Here is a 16,589-nt window from a genome sequence, read left to right as displayed (position 1 = left end):
CTATTTAAGTTAGGTATTTCTCTTCTTTTCTTTTTTCAGTTCAAAGTAACCAAGTAATTTACCTAAAATCACACAACTAATGGTTGAACCAGTATTTAAACTCATGATCTCTCCAACTTCAAGGCGTCTTTCTACATCCTGGTTATAGTAATATGTAACAACTATAAATAAAATAATCATGTATCCTGCTTTGCCTAGGAGAGTCCTGCTTTTCATCTGTTCTCTTAGAGAAATATGAATAGAGCTTCTTCTCATTATAAGCAAATCGTGGTTTGCATGATAAATTACGTGGTATCCCTAAATATAGAGAATATATAATGGGCTTATACTTTAATATCTAATTAACAAGGAATTTATGAAAATCAGTATAATCCGTATTCTAGTAAAATATAACCTGCCTACTTCCTTTTCTGTGGTTCCTCAGCTGTCATTTTCTCATTTCATCTATGTAAGAATGCCAGTCCATGTACTAAAATCATGGTTGTTTATTACATTGTTCAATGCATAGTTCTTTAAGTGCCAAACAATCCATTGATTTCTAAGGAAGACTGCAAATTGCATGCTACTTGCTCTTATAGTTAAAGAGTAGGGGTAAAACTCAACACTCTGTCTGTTTAACCAATCAGCCCATTATATAGTTGTTACAGTTGTACATATATGGGTTTTTGTTTGTTTGGACTGTTTGTGTAGATACAGCTGGGCCAAAGTTCAACATGCTGGTGGGATAGGAGGTGTATTTCTAACTTCTTTTCGCAGTGTCAGTTGAGAAATGGATATCTCCTCACACAGTGCCATAAGTTTCTGAAAGCACCACTAACCCTCACCCAGCTACAACAGCTAAGGAGTAATACTGATTAACGACACAGTCACCTGTTTGGTGCAGATTTTAACACGTAAACACCTGTTTCTTAAAAGAGGGACTCTGGAGATCAGCTTTCTAGGACTTTGGACTTGAAGAAAATTTATATCTCCACATTTTTTTTTTTTACATCTTTACTGGAGTATAACAGCTTTACATTGTTGTGTGAGTTTCTGCTGTATAACAAAGTGAATCAGCTATATATATATACATATATTCCCTATCTTCTCCCTCTTGCGTCTCCCTCCCACCCTCCTTATCCCACCCCTCTAGGTGGTCACAAAGCACAGAGCTGATCTCCCTGTGCTATGTGGCTTCTTCCCACTAACTATCTATTTTACCTTTGGTACTGTATATATATCAATGCCACTCTCTCACTTCGTCCCAGCTTACCCTTCCCCCTCCCTGTGTCCTCAAGTCCATTCTCTACGTCTGCATCTTTATTCCTGTCCTACCCCTAGGTTCTACAGAACCTTTTTTTCTTTTTCTTTTTTTTTTAGATTATATATATATGTGTTAGCATACGGTATTTGTTTTTCTCTTTCTGGCTTACTTCACTCTGTATAACCGTCTCTAGGTCCCTCCAACTCACTAAAAATAACTCAATTCAGTTTCTTTTTATGGTGGAGTAATATTCCATTGTATACATGTGCCACATCTTCTTTATCCATTCATCTGTCGATGGACACTTAGGTTGCTTCCATGTCCTGGCTATTGTAAATAGTGTTGCAATGAACATTGTGGTACACAACTCTTTTTGAATTATGGTTTTCTCAGGGTATATGGCCAGTAGTGGGATTGCTGGGTCGTATGGTAGTTCTATATTTAGTTTTTTAAGTAACCTCTATACTGTTCTCCATAGTGGCTGTATCAATTTACATTCCCACCAACAGTGTATGAGGGTTCCATTTTCTCCACACCCTCTCCAGCATTTATTGTTTGTAGATTTTTTGATGATGGCCATTCTGGCCGGTGTGAGGTGATACCTCATTGTAGTTTTGATTTGCATTTCTCTAAGGATTAGTGATGTTGCACATCCTTTCATGTGTTTGTTGGCAATCTGTATATTTTCTTTGGAGAAATGTCTATTTAGGTCTTCTGCCCATTTTTGGATTGGATTGTTTGTTTTTTTCATATTGAGTTGCCTGAGCTGCTTGTAAATTTTGGAGATTAATCCTTTGTCAGTTGCTTCATTTACAAATATTTTCTCCAATTCTGAGGGTGGTCTTTTCGTCTTGATTATGGTTTCCTTTGCTGTGCAAAAGCTTTTAAGTTTCATTAGGTCCCATTTGTTTATTTTTGTTTTTATTTTCATTTCCCTAGGAGGTGGGTCAAAAAGTATCTTGCTGTGATTTATGTCACAGGGTGTTCTGCCTATGTTTTCCTCTAAGAGTTTTATAGTGTCTGGCCTTACATTAGGTCTTCAATCCATTTGACTTTATTTTTGTAATGGTGTTAGGGAACGTTCTAATTTTATTTTTACATGTAGCTGTCCAGTTTTCCCAGCACCACTTATAGAAGAGGCTGTCTTTTCTCCATTGTATATTCTTGCCTCCTTTATCAAAAATAAGGTGACCATATGTGCATGGGTTTATCTCTGGGCTTTCTATCCTGTTCCATTGATCTATATTTCTGTATTGATTACTGTAGCTTTGTAGTATTGTCTGAAGTCAGGGAGCCTGATTTCTCCAGCTCAGTTTTTCTTTCTCAAGATTATTTTGGCATTTAGGGTCTTTTGTGTTTCCATACAAATTGTAATATTTTTTGTTCTAGTTCTGTGAAAAATGCCATTGGTAGTTTGATAGGGATTGCATTGAATCTGCAGAGTGCTTTGGGTAGTATAGTCATTATCACAATGTTGATTCTTCCAATCCAAGAACATGGTATATCTCTCCATCTGTTTGTATCATCTTTAATTTCTTTCATCAGTGTCTTATAGTTTTCTGCATACAGGTCTTTTGTCTCCCTAGGTAGGTTTATTCCTAGGTATTTTATTCTTTTTGTTGCAATGGTAAATGGGAGTGTTTCCTTAATTTCTCTTTCAGATTTTTCATCATTAGTGTATAGGAATGTAAGAGATTTCTGTTCATTAAGTTTGTATCCTGCGACTTTAGCAAATTCATCGATTAGCTCTAGTAGTTTTCTGGTAGCATCTTTAGGATTCTCTATGTATAGCATCATGTCATCTGCAAACAGTGACAGTTTAAATTCTTCTTTTCCAATTTGGATTCCTTTTATTTCTTTTTCGTCTCTGGTTGCTGTGGCTAAAACTCCAAACTATGGTGAATAATAGTGGTGAGAGTGGACAAGCTTGTCTTTTTCCTGATCTTAGAGGAAATGGTTTCAGATTTTCACCATTGAGAATGATGTTGGCTGTGGGTTTGTTGTATATGGCCTTTATTATGTTGAGGTAAGTTCCCTCTATACCTACATTCTGGACGGTGTTTATCTTAAATTCGTGTTGTGTTTTGTCAAAAGCTTTTTCTGCATCTATTGAGATGATCATATGGTATTTCTCTTTTAATTTGTTAATATGGTGTATCACATTCATTGATTTGAGTATATTCAAGAAATCTTGCATCTGTGGGATAAACCCCACTTGATCATGGTGTATGGTCCTTTTAATGTGCAATTGGATTCTGTTTGCTAGTATTTTGTTGAGGATTTTGCATCTGTGTTCATCAGTGATATTGGCCTGTAGTTGTTTTTGTGAGATCTATGTCTGATTTTGGTATCACGGTGATGGTGGCCACGTAGAATGAGTTTGGGAGGGTTCCTCCTTCTGCTATATTTTGGAAGAGTTTGAGAAGGTTAGGTGTTAGCTCTTCTCTAAATGTTTGATAGAATTCACGAAGCCATCTGGTCCTGGGCTTTTGTTTGTTGGAAGATTTTTAATCACAATTTCAATTTCAGTGCTTGTTATTGGTCTGTTCATATTTTCTATTGCTTCCTGGTTCAGTCTTGGAAGGTTATGCTTTTCTAAGGATTTGTCCATTTCTTCAGGTTGTCCATTTTATTGGCATATAGGAGCTTGTAGTAATCTCTCATGATCCTTTGTATTTCTGCAGTGTCAGTTGTTACTTCTCCTTTTTCATTTCTAATTCTATTGATTTGAGTCTTCTCCCTTTTTTTCTTGATGGGTCTGGCTAACGGTTTATCCATTTGGCTTATCTTCTCAAAGAACCAGCTCTTAGTTTTACTGGTCTTTGCTATCGTTTCCTTCTTTTCTTTTTCATTTATTTCTGATCTGATCTTTATGATTTCTTTCCTTTTGCTAACTTTGGGGGTTTTTTGTTCCTCTTTGTCTAATTGCTTTTGGTGTAAGGTTAGGTTTTTTATTTGAGATGTTTCTTGTTTCTTGAGGCAGGATTGTATTGCTATAATCTTGCCTCTTATAACTGCTTTTGCTGCATCCCATAGGTTTTGGTCATCGTGTTTTTGTTGTCATTTGTTTCTGGCATTTCTGATTTCCTCTTTGATTTCTTCAGTGATCTCTTTGTTATTTAGTAGTGTATTGGTTAGCCTCATTTGTTTGTACTTTTCACATCATTTTTTCCTGTAATTGATATCTAGTCTCATAGCATTGTGGTCAGAAAAGATACTTGATATGATTTCAATTTTCTTACATTTACCAAGGCTTGATTTGTGACCCAAGATATGATTTATCCTGGAGAATGTTCCATGAGCACTTGAGAAGAAAGTGTATTCTGTTGTTTTTGGAAGGAATATCCTATAAATATCAATTAAGTCCATCTTGTTTAATGTATCATTTAAAGCTTGTGCTTCCTTATTTATTTTCATTTTGGATGATCTGTCCATTGGTGAAAGTGGACTGTTAAAGTCCCCTACTATTATTTTGTTGCTGTCGATTTTCCCTTTCATGGCTGTTAATTTGCCTTATGTATTGAGGTGCTCCTATGTTGGGTGCATAAATATTTACAATTGTTACATCTTCTTCTTGGTTTGATCCCTTGATCATTATGTAGTGTCCTTCTTTGTCTCTTGTAATAGTCTTTATTTTAAAGTCTATTTTTTCTGATATGAGAATTGCTACTCCAGCTTTCTTTTGATTTTCATTTGCATGGAATATCTTTTTCCATACCCTCACTTTCAGTCTGTATGTGTCCCTAGGTCTGAAGCTGGTCCCTTGTAGATAGCATATGTACAGGTCTTTTTTTTCTTTTTTTTTTTGTAATATGCTGCCATTTATATTTTTAAAAGGGAGAAAAAAGAATATAGAGTCTAAATACATATGTTTGGTTGTACAGTTGAACAACACAGGTTACTACACGACAATTAGAGATGCTGTGAGGGGTGGCAGGGAGTGCAGAGGACCGACTCTAGGTTATACTGGGGTTTCCAACTGCATGGAGAGTTGACGCTCCAACCCCTGTGCTGTTCAAGGGTCAACTGAATATACTAGTCAGTCTCTCAAAGGAGTCATGAGGAAGTGGTAATGTCGATTGTCTCTATGGAAAGGAAATGGGTGGCCAAAAGAGAGGGTAAAAAGGCATTTTGTTCACCTTCTTGAGACTTTTGAATTTTGAACCATGTGAATATATTATCAATTTTTAAAAAATAATGAAAAGTAAAAATTTTTAAGTCAACATAAAATGGTAACTGCACAGGGTGTATGGCACCCACAGGAGGGATCTATAGGCTGGTCTGTGGGTGGGGATGGGGTCAGGCCAGGCCTCCTAGAGAGCATGATGCCTGAAGTGAACACTGAAAGAAGGCAGAGACTGGCAGGAGGGGAAGGCACTGAGGCAGCTGAGATGGTTTAAGCAAGAGCACAGAGGAAACGTGGGAGAAGCTGTGCATGACTGGAGTCAAAAGCTGCAGTGGAAAGTGACAGCAGAGGGGGCAGGAGAACTGGCAGGGGCAGACTGTGGGAGCCTTGTGGACCCTGCTATAAAGTTTGGATTTCATCCTGAAAACGAAGAGTCATTGCACCAACTTACATTCCCACCAACAGTGTAGGAGGGTTCCCTTTTCTCCCCACACTCTCCAGCATTTATTTGTAGACTTTTTAATGATGGCCATTCTGACTGGTGTGAGGTGGTACCTCGCTGTAGTTTTGATTCGCATTTCTCTAACAATTAGTGATGTTGAGCATCTTTTCCTGTGCCTACTGGCCAGCTGAATGTCTTCTTTGGAGAAATGTCTATTAAGGTCTTCTGTCCGTTTTTGGATTGGATTGTTCGTTTTTTTGATATTGAGATGCATGAGCTGTTTGTATATTTTGGAGATTAATCCCTTGTCAGTCCCATCACTTGCAAATATTTTCTCCCATTCCATAGCTTGTCTTTTCATTTTGTTTATTGTTTCCTTTGCTGTGCAAAAGCTTGTAAGTTTGATTAGGTCCCATTTGTTTTTTAAGTTGGTGCAGCCACGGTGTTCTCTGCTCCAGGGTCTCACAAGACTACAATCAACATGTCAGTCAGAGCTGGGGTCTCATCTGGGGCTTGGGGTCCTCTTCCAAGTACACATGGTTGTTGGAAGAATTCATTTCCTTGCGTCTGTAGAACTGCTGACATCTTACTTTTTCAAGGCCAGCCACAGGTCTTGTTTTTTATCCATTCAGCCAGTTTATGTCTTTTGGTTGGAGCATTTCATCCATTTCCATTTAAGGTAATTATCAATATGTATGTTCCCATTATCATTTTCTTAATTGTTTTGGGTTTGTTTTAGTGGGTTTTTTTCCTTCTCTTGTCTTTCGTTTCTAGACAAGTTCCTTTAGCATTAGTTGTAAAGCTGGTTTGGTGGTGCTGAATTCTGTTAGCTTTTGCTTGTCTGTAAAGGTTTTAATTTCTCCATCTAATCTGAATGAGATCCTTGCTCGGTAGAGTAATCTTGGTTGTAGGTTTTTCCCTTTCATAACTTTAAATATGTCCTGCCACTTGCTTCTGGCTTGGAGATTTTCTGCTGAAAGTTTTGCTGTTAATCTTATGGGGATTCCCTTGTATGTTATTTGTTTCTTTTCCCTTGCTGCTTTTAATATTTTTTCTTTATATTTAATTTTTGATAGTTTGATTAATATGTGTCTTGGTGTGTTTCTCCTTGGATTTATCCTCTATGAAACTCTCTGCGCTTCCTGGACTTGATTGATGATCTCCTTTCCCATATTAGGGAAGTTTCCAACTATAATCCCTTCAAATATTTTCTCAGTCCCTTTCTTTTTCTCTTCTTCTTCTGGGACCCCTATAATTCAAGTATTGGTGTGTTTAACATTTTCCCAGAGGTCTCTGAAACTGTCCTCAATTCTTTTCATTCTTTTTTCTTTATTCTGGTCTACGGTAGTTATTTCCACTATTTTGTCTTCCAGGTCACTTATCCTTTCTTCTGACTCAGTTATTCTGCTATTGATTCCTTCTAGAGAATTTTAATTTCATTTATTGTGTTGTTCATCATTGTTTGTTTGTTCTTTATTTCTTCTAGGTCCTTGTTAAACATTTCTTGTATTTTCTCCATTCTATTTCCAAGATTTTGGATCATCTTTACTGTCATTACTCTGAAATCTTTTTCAGGTAGACTGCTTATTTCCTCTTCATTTGTTTGCACCAGTGGATTTTTACCTTGCTCCTTCATCTGCTGCATATTTCTCTGTCTTCTCATTTTGCTTAAGTTACTGTGCTTGAGGTCTCCTTTTTACAGGCTGCAGGTTCGTAATTCCCATTGTTTTTGGTGTCTTCTCCCAGTGGGTAAGGTTGGTTCAGTGGGTTGTGTAGGCTTCCTGGTGGAGGGGGCTGATGCCTGTGTTCTGGTGGATGAGGCTGGATCTTGTGTTTTGGTGGGAGGACCATGTCTGGTGGTGTGTTTGGGGGTGTCTGTGAACTTATTATGATTTTAGGCTGCCTGTCTGCTAATGGGTGGGGTTGTGTTCCTGTCTTGCTGGTTTTTCGGCATAGGGTGCCCAGCACTGTAGATTGCTGGTCGTTGAGTGTAGCTGGGTCTTAGCTTTGAGATGGAGACCTCTGGGAGAGCTTTTACCATTTGATATTATGTGGGGTGGGAGGTCTCTGGTGGACCAATGTTCTGAACTCGGCTCTCCCACCTCAGAGGCTCAGGCCTGACACCTGGCTAGAGCACCAAGACCCTGTCAGCCACACACCTCAGAAGAAAATGGAGAAAAAAAAGAAAGAAAGAAAGAAAAGAAAAATAAAAAATGTCATTAAACTAAAAAAATATTAATAATAAAAAAATAGAATGTAATAAAAAAAGGAGAAAGAAAGAGAGCAACCAAACCAAAAAGCAAATCCACCAATGATAACAAGCACTAAAAAGTATACTAAAACAAACAAACAAACAAAAAAACGGACAGACAGAACCTTAGGACAAATGGCAAAAGCAAAGCTATATGGACAAAATCACACAAAAAAGCATACACATACACACTCACAAAAAGAGAAATAGGAAAAGACATATATATATATATATATATATATATATATATAAAGAAGGAAGAGAGCAACCAAATCAATAAAGAAATCTACCAATGATAATAAGCTCTAACTATTAAACTAAGATAAACATAAAACCAGAAACAAATTAGATGCAGAAAGCAAACCCCAAGTCTACAGTTGCTCCCAAAGTCCACTGCCTCAATTTTGGGATGATTAATTGTCTATTCAGGTATTCCAGAGATGCAGGATACATCAAGTTGATTGTGGAGATTTAATCCGCTGTTCCTGAGTCTGCTGGGAGAAATTTCCCTTTCCCTTCTTTGTTTGCACAGCTCCCAGGGTTCAGCTTTGGATTTGACCCCACCTCTGCATGTAGATCACCTGAGGGCGTCTGTTCCCCACCCAGACAGGATGGGGTTAAAGTGGCAGCTGATTCGGGGGCTCTGGCTCACTCAGGTCGGGGGCAGGGAGGGGTACAGAGTGCAGGGTGAGCCTGTGGTGGCAGAGGCCAGCGTGATGTTGCAACAGATGAGGCACACTTGTGTGTTCTCCCAGGGAAGTTGTTCTTGGATCATGGGACCCTGGCAGTGGCGGGTTGCATAGGCTGCCAGGAGGGGAGTTGTTGACAGTGACCTGTGCTTGCACACAGACTTCTTGGTGGCTGCAGCAGCTGCATTAGCATCTCATGTCTGTCTCTGGTGTCTTCGTTGATAGCCGTGGCTTGCACCCCTCTCTGGAGCTTGTTTAGGCGGTGCTATGAATCCTCTCTCCTGGTGCACCTGGTAAAAATAGTCTCTGGCCTCTTAGGCAGTTCCAGATTTTTCCCCAGACTCCCTCACGGCTAGCTGTGGTGCACTAGTCCCCTTCAGGCTGTGTTCACGCAGCCAACCCCAATCCTCTCCCTGGGATCTGACCTCCAAAGCCTGAGCCTCAGCTCCCAGCCCCAACCTGCCCTGGCGGGTGAGCAGACAAGACTCTGAGGCTGGTGAGTGCTGGTCAGCACTGATCCTCTGTGTAGGAATCTCTCCACTTAGCCCTCTGCACCCCTGTTGCTGTGCTCTCCTCCATGGCTCTGAGGCTTCCCCCCCCCCGCCCACCCCCCGTCTCTGCCAGTGAAGGGGCTTCCTAGTGTGTGGAAACCTTTCCTCCTTCACAGCTCCCTCTCAGTGGTACAGGTCCCTTCCCTATTCTTTTGTCTCTGTTTTTCCTTTTTTCTTTTGCCCTACCTAGGTACGCAGGGAGTTTCTTGCCTTTTGGGAAGCCTGAGGTCTTCTGCCAGTGTTCAGTAGGTGTTCTGTAGGAGTTGTTCCACATGTAGATGTAATTTTGATGTATTTGTGGGGAGGAAGGTGATCTCCACGTCTTACTCCTCTGCCATCTTGAAGGCACCTCCTAGAGGGCTTTAATATCATTGTCCTGGAACTTCCTTTTCTCAGGATTATCCTTTGTATTGGAGAAAAATACTGATATTATCAGCAACCTCTAATAAAGCTTCATTTATTGCTCTATTTTTAAGAGCCAAAATTTGCCTGCATTTTATCTGCCCCAGCGCTGTAAAACATTCTGCAAGATCATTTTAATTCTTAATAAACTAGCAGCATGCCCCAAGTCAACAGTGACTTTTAGGGGTTTCTCATCTCTTTATGTTAGTTTGCTCAAAGGCTTAGAGATGATATGTCAAAAATTAATTGAGTTAACCTGCAGAGAGTGAAATTAATCCTTTGTTAAGTGATTTTCAGTACAGTTGTTTTTAACATTACTGGTTTTGCAAAATCTAGTGAAAATTGCTTCTCAACACTCATAAGCAGGCAACATCACAATGTTTACTGTTCTAAATTGACAAAATCTTGCTAAAATGGACTCAGGCTAGAATAGGACGAAGTTTAGTTACAGTAATGTTCCTTTCCTCTTCCTCCCCACATGATAATCAAGACCCTTCTCATTACAAAATCGGAAAGATTAAGAAATGTCCTCTGATCTTATTCTGCTGGTGATAACCATTCTCTCCATGCCAAGCTGAGAGCTCAGTTATGCAGTTATTTGTCATATCTTCCAAGGTCAAGTCACATTGGATTCAGTCTCCAGTCTTCATGGAGCCTCTAAATACGAAGTAATCCATTTCTAATGGTCCTTGTTTGAACTTCTCAGTTACTTCCAAAAACTGGCATCTCTACATCATTTTGTTCTCAGGGCCTACACCTTCATTTCAAACAGAAGTGTACACTTTTCTTGAGTCCTTGAGAGAGAGAGTCTCCTCAGAGAATTTAATTCATTGCCTTTCTGAGTCTATATCCTAAACAACAGCCTATGACCTCTCCAGTGAATCAAGTGAAACCTAAACCTTAATTAAACTTGTGGAAGAGTATAGCATGTTTTCTTACTAAAATGAGATTAAATTATAAATTAACTGCAAAAATGTGTGTGAAATGAGACAAAAATTTGGAAATTTAGAAACCCACTTCTAAACAATTTGTAAATCAAGCAATAAACCACAAGGATCATAAAGTATTCCAAGAGGAATAATAATGAAAACACAACATTCAAAATGGATGAAACACAGATACTTTAGCACTTACAAGGTAATTTATAGCCGTATATTATTATGTTAGAGAAGCCAAATTATAAAAAAATCAGTGGACTGAGGATTCTGGTTAAAACACGTAAAAAGAAGAGCAAATTGTACACAAAGTAAGCAGAAGGAAGCAAAAATAAAGAAAAGAACAAAAACCATGGACTAGAAACAGAAAAATTGAAGAAATTTAATAAAACAAAAAATTGATGATTTAATAATATTAGTAAAAATAATAAGCTTCTAGCTAGGCTAATAAAGAAAAATAAGAGTGATCACAAAGTAAATAGTATCAACAACAAAGGAGGGAAGTTCTACAATTATTACAGATATTAAACAAATAATGAAACAATTCTATTAAAATTTTATGCCAGAAGATTTAGCAACTTAGATGAAATATGCAAATAATTTGAGATAAACAAATGGCCAAAAAGAAATAGAAAATCTGAATAGCCCTATATTCAAGAAAAATGTTAAATAAGATTTTGTGTCTTCTTTTGGTAAATAAGCAACTTTCCACAAACAAATGTCTAACATATGAAGAAAGACTCAGAAAATTTTTAAACAGACTCAGAAAACATACTTGTCTTGCAAGAAGTGTTAAAATTAATTATTTAGAAAGGAAAATAAAATAGGTCAGAAATGTGGATCTACATAAAAAGGAAGAGTGTTAGAGTGGAAAAAATGAAAGTAAAATATTTTTTATTCTTAGTTCATGAAATACTTAGGTATAAATCTGAAACATGTGTACAATAACTACATGAGAAAAACTACAAAATTCTGATGAAAAAAATTAAAGATCTAAATACTTCACGTACAAGGATGGGAAGGCTCAATATTGTTAAGATATCAGTTTTTCCCAACTTGACTCAATGCAATCCCAATCAAAATACCTGCAAGTTATTTTGTGGAAAGTGACAAACTGATTCTAAAGTTTATCTGGAAAGGCAAAAGACCCAGAAGAGCTAACATGATATTGAAGGTGAAGAACTAAGTCAGAAGACTGACAACACTCCATTTCATGACTTACTATAAAAGTACAATAATCAAAGCAATGTAGTATTAGCTAAATAACACACAGATATATCAGTGGAACAGAATAAAGAGCCCTGTGTGTGTGTGTGTGTGTGTGTGTGTATTGATCTTTGACAAAGGAGCAAAGACAGTTCAATGGAAAAAAGAGTAGTCTTTTCCATAAATTAAGCTAGAAGATTTGGGCATCCATACACAAAAATAAAAAATAAATATGAATAAATCTAGACACAGACCTTGCATCTTTCACAAAATTTCACTAAAATTATCTTGAAATGGATCGTAGATCTAAATTTAAAATGCAATACTTATAAAACTTCTAGAAGATACCATAGGAGAAAACCCAGGTGACCTTGGGTTTCATGATGAGTTTTAGACACAAATACCAAAAGCACAATCCATGAAGAAAAAAATTAGCTTGACTAATCTAAAATTAAATATGTCTTCTCTGTTAATGACATTGTTAAGGGAATATATAATAAAAACCCCACAAACTAGGAGATAATATTTGAAAAACACATATATGATAAAATACTGGTATCCCAATATAAAAAGACATTTTAAAACTCAGCAGTAAGAAAATAAGCAGCTCTAATATGTCTATTAGAATAGACATCTCACCAAAGAAGAGATATAGATGGCAAATAAGCATATGAAAAGATGCTGATCATCATATGCCATTAAGGAATTACAAATTAAAACAATAGTGAGATACCACTATACATTCAAGATTGTCTAAAATCCAAAAGACTGGAAATATCAAATGTTGAGTAGTATGCAGAGCAACGGGAACTCTCATTCATTGATAGTGGGGATGCAAATTGGTAGAGCTACATTGGAAGACCAATTGACAGGCTCTTACAAAGCCAAACACAGGCATATCACATAAACCAGCAATTGTGCTCCTAGAAATGTATGCAATGTCTTGAAAAAATATATCTACACAAAAATCTGTACACGAATGTTGCAAAAAATTGAAAGCAACCAAGATGTCCTACAATAGATAAATGGATAAACAAACTATGGTACATCCATACAATGGAGTATTTTCATTGATAAAAAGAAATGAGCTATCAAGCCACAAAAAGACATGGAGGAAATTAAATATATATTTCTAAGGGTAAGAAGTCAGATTTGGGGGTAAGGAAGAAGGGGGTAGGGATGAATATGTGGAACAGAATTTTTAGGGCATTAAAATATTCTGCATGTTACTCTAATAGCAGATACATAGTATTATTCATTTGTAGAAACCCATATAACTGTAAAGCACAAAGCATGAATCCTAATATAAACTACGGAATTTAGTTAATAATTATATGTCAATATTGGTTCATCACTTGTAACAAATATACCAGACTAAAATAAAATGTTATTAATAAGGGAAACTGTGAGTTGGGGAGAGAGCATATGAGAACTCTGTGTATTGTCTCTTCTTATTTTAAAATTAAAAAGATAACTGAAAAAACCAGTATGGAAGGAAAAAATATGTTAGCCTTCTTTGCCCATTATCAACTCAAATCAGTCAGTAACAGAATAGGTAGGTAAAGTTTATTTTAGCATAATTTAAAAAATTAAAGCTTGAAAAAAATTGGAGTTTATTCCAAAAATGCAAGATTAGCATAATACACAAAAATTAATGCATTTCATCATATTAAAGTAATATAAGTAAAAAAAGCATATAATCATTTTAATAGATGAAAACACAGTTTTGAAAAAAAATTCATGAAAAACCTCTCAGGAAACTAGGAATAGAAAAGAAAAAGTCCAATGTTGGAAGAATGGTTTCTACTTAAAATCTTGAACACAGAGTATATATATATATATATATATATATATATATATATATATATATATATATATTCTCCTTATTTCTTTCCAACTTTGTACTAGAGGCCAGTATAAAAAAAGATGAGAAAGAAGAAATAAAACACATAAAATTTGAAAAAAGTAAAGCTTTTTGTAGAGATGGCATGATTGTCTACATAGACAATCCAAAGGAATTCACAGAAAAATATTAGAACTGATAAATAATTTTATTAGGTAGTAAAACACATAGCTAATTTGCAAAAGTCAATTTTATTGTTATATACTATGAATGGGTAACTAGAAAATAAAATTTAAAACATCATATACAAAGCATTAAATTAAAGTTTTGAGAATACTTTAACTGGGGATTGATTAGCTGAGTAGACTGGAAATTAAAAGTAAAAGGCTTAGGGAAATTAAGGAGAGGGTAAATAATGAGATAAATAATATTTATCAATTTAAATATTAATTATGTAAAGATGGAAATTCTTCTCCAGTTCATCTGTAGATTAAATGTAAGCATAAGGGGCTTCCCTGGTGGTGCAGTGGTTAAGATCTGCCTGCCAATGCAGGGGACACGGGTTTGAGCCTTGTTCCGGGAAGATCCCACATGCCACGGAGCAGCCAAGCCCATGCGCCACAACTACTGAGCCTGCGCTCTAGAGCCTGTGAGCCACAACTACAGAGCCCACATGCCACAAATACTGAAGCCCACACGCCTAGAGCCCATGCTTTGCAACAAGAGAAGCCACTGCAATTAGACGCCCATACACTGCAGCGAAGAGTAGCCCCTGCTCACCGCAAATAGAGAAAGTCCGCAAGGCAACGAAGACCCAACGCAGCCAAAAAAATAAATAAATAAAGTAAATTTTTACAAAAATTGTATAAGACATGAGATGGGGCCAAGCCTCATTCTTTAAAATAATAGATATACAAATAAATAAATAAATAATAAAAAAATAAATGTAAGCGTAATTGGAATTCTAGCAAGATTCTTTAAGTATATGAGAAATTGAATCTGAAATATATTTGGAAATTCAGAAGTCCTAGAATATGCAAAATGATTTGATAAAAGGAAAATATTTGGAGGACTTATAATTCTCTAGTTTTAGTTCTTACTATAAAGCCATATAGATCAAAATAGTGTGAACTACACACCAATCACCAAGTGCATTGTTTCCTGGCCTCAGCTTAGTCTCAGCTTCTTGGTTTTTTTTTTATAACACTCTTTCTTGAAATACGTATTTCCACACTTTCTATACTTAGGAAAACAAATTTTATACTTCAAGGTCAAGTGACACTATGTCCTGTGATAAATTCAATTTTCTTTCTTTAAAAAACCAGGTTCATTTTCTACTACTATGCTCCTCATCATATATAACCTACTATACTACAGCCTCCAGAACAGCTTTTCATCTAATAAAGTTTAAATTCCTTCAATGCAGTTTTCTCTATGTACATATTAATATAATACTATAAATGCACCCACACATAGATAATTAACACACCTTGATTTGATTCAACCATAAGTCATTGTCTTGACTATCACTTAAATGTGTATTTATGAGCCTACTCTCTTATATTTCTTCTCACTTGAAAAATCTTGTTCTTTCACATGACTGACCTACACGTCAGTGGAAATGACTCATATTTCTTAATGTCTTAGAGAGTCATCTTGAATGAAAGCTTTTTACATTTAACTTTAAATGAAATTTGAGTATTATACATTTCTTTTTTATAGTAAAACTTTTTATTTTTAGACCAAAGTGACTCACAGAAACCTCATTTTTGTTTACTTTTCATTTTTGAGAGGATACTTTACAATTTAGGAAATTATTCTTTCTTACAATTACTGATTTTGAATCCCCACCCCTCATAGCCCTGCACTATATTCTATAACTTTATTAAGGAATACAGTTAACCTTCATACAGAACAATTTGTATTAAATATAACCTACAAATTCCTACAAACTCAGAGTCAAATACCAGGAGCAGAGGGAAGAGAAGGCATGTTTAGTATACACTGTTTTCAAAAATCATCCACTGATTTCCTGAGCTTTCTTTACTAGGAGAAATACTATTGTCTGAAGGTTCTGTGTTTCAGTTTTGATAAAACATCTATACACCTGTAAGATTGTCCTCTGAAATCCTGTGCTACCCAGAGGGGATGCTGACCTTTTACCTTATTTATTTTTATTTTCTGCCTGATTTCATAGAAGGTTACATCTTATATCTAATGTTGATAGCTATAATTTCTAGTAATGCCATACCATCTTTCAGACACTTTTCCTGCAACATCAGCATTGTTATGGAGATTGGTGATCTTGGAATACCTTCCACCCTACATTGACTTTCTCTGTAAACCACCAGTACTAGACCAACAACTGCTGAGGTGAGTATGTCTGCCTATAATATGTGCTTTCTTTCATATTGGTTCTCAAATCATTTAATTTCACTTAATTATACCCATGCCTATCTGGCTGTGGTCACCATGTTATCTCCCAAGACATGCTCTTCTGCACTGTGACCATGTCTCTCACCCATCAAGGTGTGAGAGTCAGATTCCCTGACTACTGAATTGGAGAGGAAAAAAAACATATTGTGAACAACAAACATACTAAATAAGTACAAGTCATACATGAAACCAAGAATGTGAAAAATAGAGAAGGGTAATGGATTATAGGATCCCAGGTGAGGACCTGAAGCAACTTTTAAATAGAGAGGTAGGAAAGACTTCCCTGAGTGGATGACATTTAAATAAAAACTTGAGGAATTGAGGGAGCTGGCTGCATGGAAATCTGGAAAGGGGGCCAAGTATTAAATAAATTTTATTAGTTCTGTGTTTTTAATTAAATAAGTTTGACTTTATTTTCTGTAATGAATGTTCTTCCTCACATTGGGGGATATCTTTTAAAATTTA

This window comes from Balaenoptera musculus, chromosome 4, assembly GCF_009873245.2.
Source record: "Balaenoptera musculus isolate JJ_BM4_2016_0621 chromosome 4, mBalMus1.pri.v3, whole genome shotgun sequence".
Taxonomy (NCBI): Eukaryota; Metazoa; Chordata; class Mammalia; order Artiodactyla; family Balaenopteridae; genus Balaenoptera; species Balaenoptera musculus.
The sequence above is the reverse complement of the archived record's forward strand: the minus strand, read 5'-3'. Positions refer to the sequence as shown.